The sequence below is a fragment of the Ochotona curzoniae genome, unplaced genomic scaffold (assembly GCF_017591425.1).
Source record: "Ochotona curzoniae isolate NIBS_2020 unplaced genomic scaffold, NIBS_Ocur_1.0 contig_291, whole genome shotgun sequence".
Taxonomy (NCBI): Eukaryota; Metazoa; Chordata; class Mammalia; order Lagomorpha; family Ochotonidae; genus Ochotona; species Ochotona curzoniae.
The window spans coordinates 4056269-4063376 of record NW_024465649.1 but is presented as its reverse complement, the minus strand read 5'-3'; the positions used below and the strand labels follow the sequence as shown (position 1 = coordinate 4063376).

Below are 7108 nucleotides of genomic sequence, written 5' to 3'. Positions count from 1 at the left end.
GTTACATTTCTTTTAAAGATTTATTTATTTTTATTGTTATGTCAGATACACAGAGAGGAGAAGATACAGAGAGAAAGATCTTCCATCTAATGATTCACTCCCCAAGTGACCGCAACGGCTGGTACTGCTCCGATCCAAAGCCAGGAGCCAGGAGCTCTTCCAGGTCTCCCACGTGGGTGCAGGGTCCCAAGTCTTTGGGATGTCCTCGACTGCTTTCCCAGGCCACAAGTAGGGAGCTGGATGGGAAGCGGGGCCACTGGGATTAGAACCGGCAAGCATATGGGATCCCGGCATGTTCAAAGTGAGGACATTAGTAGCTAGGCCACCTTGCTGGGCCAGAGTAATTACATTTTAGTTAGTCTGTTGGGACTAACTCGGGAACTCAACCCAAAGCAATAGTCTCATATATACATTTTATTTAACACTGCAATGGCTCAAATGTTGGAATCTGCAACTGTTGCCTTTGATCCTTGGAATGCTCTCTGTGGGAAGCAAGCTGCCATGTAAAAGTTTACCTAACTTAGGCCCAGTGCAGTAGCCTAGTGGCTAAAGTCTTCCCCTTGCACGAGCCAGGATCTCATATGGGCATCTGTTCTAATCCCGGCAGCTCCACTTCCCATCCAGCTCACTGCCTGTGGCCTGGGAAAGCAGTCAAGGACGGCCCAAAGCCTTGGGATCCTGTACCCATGTGGGAGAACCAGAACAAACTGCTAGCTCCTGACTTCTGGCTCCTGGCTTTGGGTGGGCTCAGCTCTGGCTGTTGAGGCTACTTGGGGAGTGAACCACCGGATAGAAGATCTTTCTGTCCGTCTCTCCTTCTCTCTGTAAATCTTTGTTTCCAATAAAAATAAATAACTCTTGGGCCCGGCGCGGTGGCACAAGTGGTTAAAGGTCCTCGCCTTGCACGCCCAGGATCCCATATGGGCGCCGGTTCTAATCCCGGCAGCTCCACTTCCCATCCAGCTCCCTGCCTGTGGCCTGGGAAAGCAGTCGAGGACAGCCCAAAGCTTTGGGACCCTGTACCCGCGTGGGAGACCCGGAGGAGGCTCCTGGCTTCGGATCGGCATTGTATCGGCCCGTTGCGCTCACTTGGGGAGTGAATCATCGGACGGAAGATCTTCCTCTCTGTCTCTCCTCTCTGTATATCCGCCTTTCTAATGAAAAATAATAAAAATAAATCTTTAAAAAAAAAATAAATAACTCTTAAAAAAAAAAAAGAACTGAGATTTCTGGGGACTAGTATTGTGGCATAGCAGGTTAAGGTGCTATTTGTAACAGAGGTGTCCCACATCAGAGTGTTGATTTAAGTCCGAACTATTCCCATTCCACTTCTGATTCAATTCCCTGCTAATGCACCTGCAGAGACAATGGATGATGGCCCTTGTACTTAAGAGATTCTGCTACCTACATGGATATCCAGATGCAGTCACTGGTTCCTGCCTTGAGCTGTATAACCTGGATGTTGTGGTCATTTGGGTAGTAAGCTATGTAAGATGATCTATTTTTTTTAAAGATTTATTTTTATTATTTTTTTATTGGAAAGGCGGATATACAGAGAGGAGAGACAGAGAGGAAGATCTTCCGTCCCATGATTCACTCCCCAAAATCGCAACCACAACCTCTCCAGGGAAACACTATGACTTAGCTCCCATTTTACACTGCCTCTAAATTCGATCTGCTTTAGTTTTGTCTTCATCTACCTTTCTGTTTACAGCAGATGCTGTCATTTAAAATGCAGGTTTTGGGGTAGGCATTTGTGGTGCAGTGGGTTAAGCCACCATTTGGGATGCTGCCTCCTACAACGGAGGCCTGGTTTGAGTCCCAGTTCCTCAGCTCTGACCCAGCTTCTGCTAATGTACCCGGAAAGTGGTGGATGATGGCCCAAGTATTTAAGTTCCTGCTCTTCATGTGAGAAATCTCAATGGATTTCTGGGCTCCTGGATTTGGTCTAGCCCAGCTATTGCAGGCATTTGCGGAATGGAGCAGGAGATAAAGATTTTTCTCTGCCCTTCAAATAAATGAAAGGAAGGAAGATGGCAAAAAAAAAAAAAGGCAACATTTATGCACTTACTGAGTATCTGTTATGTACATTCAGAGCTGTGCCAGGCTGAAGCCAGGAGCCTTGCAGCCATGTCTCTCATGTGCGTAACTGGGACCCAGATCCTGGAATCATTACCTTTCACTTCCCATTCTTCAGCAAGTCACGGATTAGGAGTGGAGTCGGGTCTCAGAGGCAGGTATTCTCGTGCAGGGGACGAACATCCTAAATGGTGTCTGAAACAAGAGGCCTAAATGCCCACCTTCCAAACCATCTTATTCTCCCCTTATTCTCCACCTTTCCTGTTTCTTTTTCTTTTCAGGATTTATTTATTTTTATTGTTATGTCATTAGACAGAGAGGAGGAGAGACAGAAAGGAAGCTCTTCTGTCCGATGGCTCACTCTCCAAGTGGCTACAATGGCTGGAGCTAAGCAGATTTGAAGCCAAGAGCCCAGAGTTTCTTCTGGGTCTCCCACGTGGGTGTAGGGTCCCAAGGTTGTCCTCCACTGCTTTCCCAGGCCACGAGCAGGGAACTGGATGGGAAGCCGGGCTGCTGGGATTAGAACCGGCGCCCATACATGATCCCGTCACATGTAAGGCAGGGACTTTAGCCGCTAGGCTATAGCGCTGGGCCCCTTCCCTAGATTTATCAGCTTTTTTTATAACTTGGAATTAAACCTTGGGGGCCATTCTTCATGCTCCCCTTTTTTCTTTGCTTCTTCCATGTATCTATCACATTACCAAGACTCATATGTCCTCCATTTGATGCCTTGTTGTCCAGCTGTGTTACTATCGTAATCCAGGCCGTGGTCTAAGCCCACACAGCGCACTACGGCGACTCCTGCCTGTCCTTCTCATTGAGCCAATCCGTTATTACCACTCTAAAGGTTCTCTCACCCTGCACTGTACAACTGACACTTTTTCTTTGAAAGGCAAATTTACAAAGAGAAAGAGACAACAAGAGAGATCTTCCTTTTGCTGGTCACTGCCCAAATAACTGCAGTGACCAAAGCTGAGCCAGCCTCAAGTCATACCCCTGACTCCTTCTAGAAGTCACTTCATGGCCTCTTGCTGGTCAACGAATACATTCCAAACACCACAGCCTGATTCAAGCTCTCCACGCTCCTCCTCCAGCCTCATCATTCCCCATCTGAACTAGAGACATCCTGCACTTTTTAAAAAATTTTTATTTTGAATTTTTAAATTTTATGGTAGAATTTAATACAAAGTGGGATTACACCCCCTCAAAATTCCACCTCCCCCCCACCCCCGCATTTCTTTGTTTTAAAAAAATTCTTTATTGTTATTGGACAGGAAGATCAGATTTTACAGATACAAGAAGAGACAAAAAAGATTATCTGTTTGCTGGTTCACTCCCAAGACATGCAATGGCCATAGCTGAGCCAATCCAAAGCCAGGAGCCAGAAGCTTCTTTTGGGTATTCCATGTGGATGTGGTATCCCAAGGCTCTGTACCGTCCTCTGCTGCTTCCCCAGGCCACAAGCAGGGAGCCAGGACATGAGCTGGCACCGGTATAAGATCCCAGTGCTTGCAAGGTGAGGATTTATCCATTGAGCCATCGCTCCAGGACCAAGGTCCTGCCCTTCTCTGCTGTCACAGTATTGGTTTGGATGATTTCCTTTGTGTCAATTCCTACTCCCATTCTCTTGGGGTACTTAAGTCCAGACTTTCCTTCAAAATTCGGCTGACTTCTCTAGGAAAAGATTTTTCTATTTGCTAAGTTTGGATACTGGTAGCCCTAGGGTTCCATGCTGCCCAATGAGGCTACCCGGATGATCTGTCTTTTGGGAATTTGAAGGACATCTCTTACACGCTGGGACACCCCAGCCTTCTCATTCACACGCTCCTGTAGCACTCTTCGCAGGCGTGCGGCTCCAAAAATAAATACAATAAAATAAATAAAAAATCAAGCAGCTTTCTGGCTTTGGCAGCAGGACCCTGAAGACCTGCTGCCCAGTCCTGGGGACCAGCCAAAGACTGTCCTGTGCAGCAGGCCAGGACCCGCCCCGCCCAGGAATCCGCGGCCTAAGCAGCGGCTCAGGCCTTGGCCACAATCCCAGGAAAGAAGAGTAAGGGGCTTTCCACCTGCCCCTTGCCTAACCCGGGCGGGACGCCGGCCCTCTCCAGTTCCAGCGGCCGCGACCCGCCTTCTAGGCCCGCCCCCCTCGCCCCGCCCCTAGGCCCGCCCCCCTCGCCCCGCCCCTAGGCCCGCCTCCCTCGCCCCGCCCCCCGCGCTCGACGGGCTCGCTCCCGCGCCGGGTGCGCGAGCACTCGGGGCGGAAGGCCGCAGGCGCTCTCGGCTGCTGGGGCGACTGCGCAGGCGCCTTGGTGGGACCGGCTGCAGGCGCGAATCCCGACGCGGCGGACAGCGGGGTAAGAGCCTGATGGAAGTAGTGAGGGGGTGGTCAGCTTGGCCAGTGCAGGGGAGGCGTAGGGCGCCTGTGGGGACACGCCCGGCGCTGGCCACCCGCTCCCGCCCCTGCTCCATTCCCAGGAACAGGATTCGAGGCCTCCGCAGCCCGGCCTGGAGGGTGTCCTGGGGCCGGGTGACGGCGGTGCTGGCGCCGGTGGTGATGGTGGTACCCGCCCTGGGCACTCCCCGGGCCCCCTCGCCCCTGTGCCCCTGTTTCCGGAGTGTCTGGGCCGCTGGACTCGAGGGAAGACACGTCAGCAGGTGGTTGTTGCAGGCGCTCACCGCGGAGGGGTTTCCACCGTGGGAGAAGCTTGCAGGCTGAAGGGATCAAACTGGTTTTGGGATGTGGACGGCTGATTTTTCCTTTTCCAGACGGACCATCGGGCCCTTGTGTCGCTGCGTGGCAGCTTGGTGTCATGTGCGTGGATTCGTTTGTGAACTTTGCTTTACGGGTGGGAAAATACTGTGTAGGGAAGAGGAGTTTGCATAAAGGTCTCAGTATTTTTTTATCCGGGAGGCAGAGAGCGAGAGGAAGTTTCCATCTGTCCATGGGTTCCCTTCCTAGGTGTCCCCGACGGCATGTCTGGAGCCACTCAGGACTCGGGGAATTGGGCCTCTCCCCTCTAACCCTCCTCCATTCAGCAAACACTTGGCTATTTGCCTGGCAAGTTCAAGGATCCGTGAGTTGATTAAGGAAGCTTTTGCTGTACCAGTCAAATACATGCAGTTTATTTTATATTATTTATTTATAAGACTTATTTGAGAGGCTTATGGACAGAGAGTTATTCCTTTCTCTGATTCATTTTCTGAGTGGCACCTGGCTAAAGCCAGGAGTCAGGAAGTCTGTCCAGTTCTCCCGCTGTGGATAGCAGCGACCCTAGCAGTGGAGCCTTGTTCCGCTGCCCTTCCAGGTGCGTTAGCAGGGAGCTGGATTGGCAGCAGAGTGGCTGGCATTGGAGCCAGCACCCTGCCACAGTGGCCTGACCTGGTGACTCCACGGTTTTCGGTGTGTGTGTTTCAGTGGAGTAACATACATAGGGAACAGTTCTGTACCTGAGTCACAGGTGCAGCTAGTTGATTTATCTCAACGTAAGCACATGTTTTTAGCACCACTCTCTCACAGTGTTCTCAGATGCCCTCCCTGGAGACCCATCCTAATCACCATTTCTTTGCTTCCAGAAGCTAATGCCTTGGCTGATTCCAATAGCATTGCCTGTTTCATCAACCTTTTGCAAATGGAGCCATACGTAATTTAGGTGTTTAGCTTTTTAAAAAAGATTATGTGTGTGAAATTGTTCCATATTTTAGAAGAGTACAATTTCTGAGAGTAGAAAGATGAGGAAGAAAAATAATGTAATTGGTAATGGTACAGAGTATGGGAAAGGACATTGTAGTAAGGTAGTGGGGAGTGATTGTTCAGGTTGACCATGATATAACCTGAGTGACAGAAGAGAAGCCAGTGAGCTGGGTTGACGGTCTTCCAGGCGTGGGCGTCTTGGTGCAGTGGGTTAAGCCACGGTGTGGACAGAGTCCCAGTTTGGGTCCCATTGCTCTGCTCCTGGGAGGTCAGGGGGGGATGGCCGTGTGGGTGGGTCTCTGCAGACCACATGGTAGTCCCCCGTGTGGAGGTCCAGGTTTGGCCTTCTTCTGGCCTAGCTTTGGCCATATGGCCATTTGGGGAATGAACCTGGAGAAAGTCTCTCTCTCTCTTTCCCCCTATCTCTCTCTTTTAGAAAGAAAGAGCCTTTGTGGTATAGGAAGCAAATAGGGGAAGGACCTGAAGAGTGACTTAGCTTGACAGGTTCTAGGAAGAGGGAAGACTAGCAGAGTGGAGGAGATGTCTGATGCTGGAGGGCCAGCACGGGCGGCTCAAAGAGGGCTTTGTTTAAAAAAATTAAAAATTTTTAATGTTGTTTATATAATTGGGAGGGATGTGAGTCTCTGATTAGGGTGGGGAAGGTCAAAGCATGGAGGAAGGTGAGTGGAATAAATGTTTCACTTCTTTTTTCCTTTTTTTTTTCTCTGTCTGCTGTTGGGCTGGGAGAGGGATAAGGGGATCACTCCTAGTTGTTAAACTGTATCAGCACCCTGGGGTGGGAGAGGGATAAGGGGATCACTCCTAGTTGTTAAACTGTATCAGCACCCTGGGGTCGGGGACAGTCCTTTGATGTCACCCCAGAGTCCCTGATGTCAGGAAGAGTGTTACAAGGGTGTTAACCTGAGTGGTTTTGTTAGGTATGAGACATCATTGGCTTCATTGTACCAGAGTTGAGAAAGTCAGATCTATTGGCTGACCAAGTCCATTTTAGTGCATCCACAGACCAGGGAACATGCTGCAAAGCTTGGCCAGGAGAGCTGTCCAACCTGTTTTGCTTTCTGTCCTCTGCTGGTTTAGATGAGCTAGCTGTCACATCTCCCATGTACATCTGGACATGTTGTCCACCATGTGGCCATCGACAACTGAGGAAGCTCAGGCCCAATACATGCACTCTAAGCTTGGACCGCAGATCTTGTGATTTTCCCTGTGGCTGAGGTTTGAGTCCAGCAGTGTAGTTGGGAGTCCCCCAACAAACCTCTCCTGGGGTGACCTCAGACTTGACTATTATGTGCTGCCGCCAGTATAGGATCAGGTGTG

At 50.2% G+C, this 7108-nt stretch overlaps 1 protein-coding gene across 1 annotated transcript in view; it reads left to right on the top strand.

Moving 5' to 3' along the window:
- The first annotated feature begins 4380 nt into the window (after window positions 1-4380).
- ALG6 (ALG6 alpha-1,3-glucosyltransferase) overlaps window positions 4381-7108 on the top strand; it is a 48724-nt gene continuing 45996 nt past the window's right edge. Inside the window, exon 1 of the mRNA XM_040978430.1 lies at window positions 4381-4433. The gene's annotated coding sequence lies outside the window, so the exon portion shown is untranslated. The remainder of the gene's footprint in view (window positions 4434-7108) is intronic.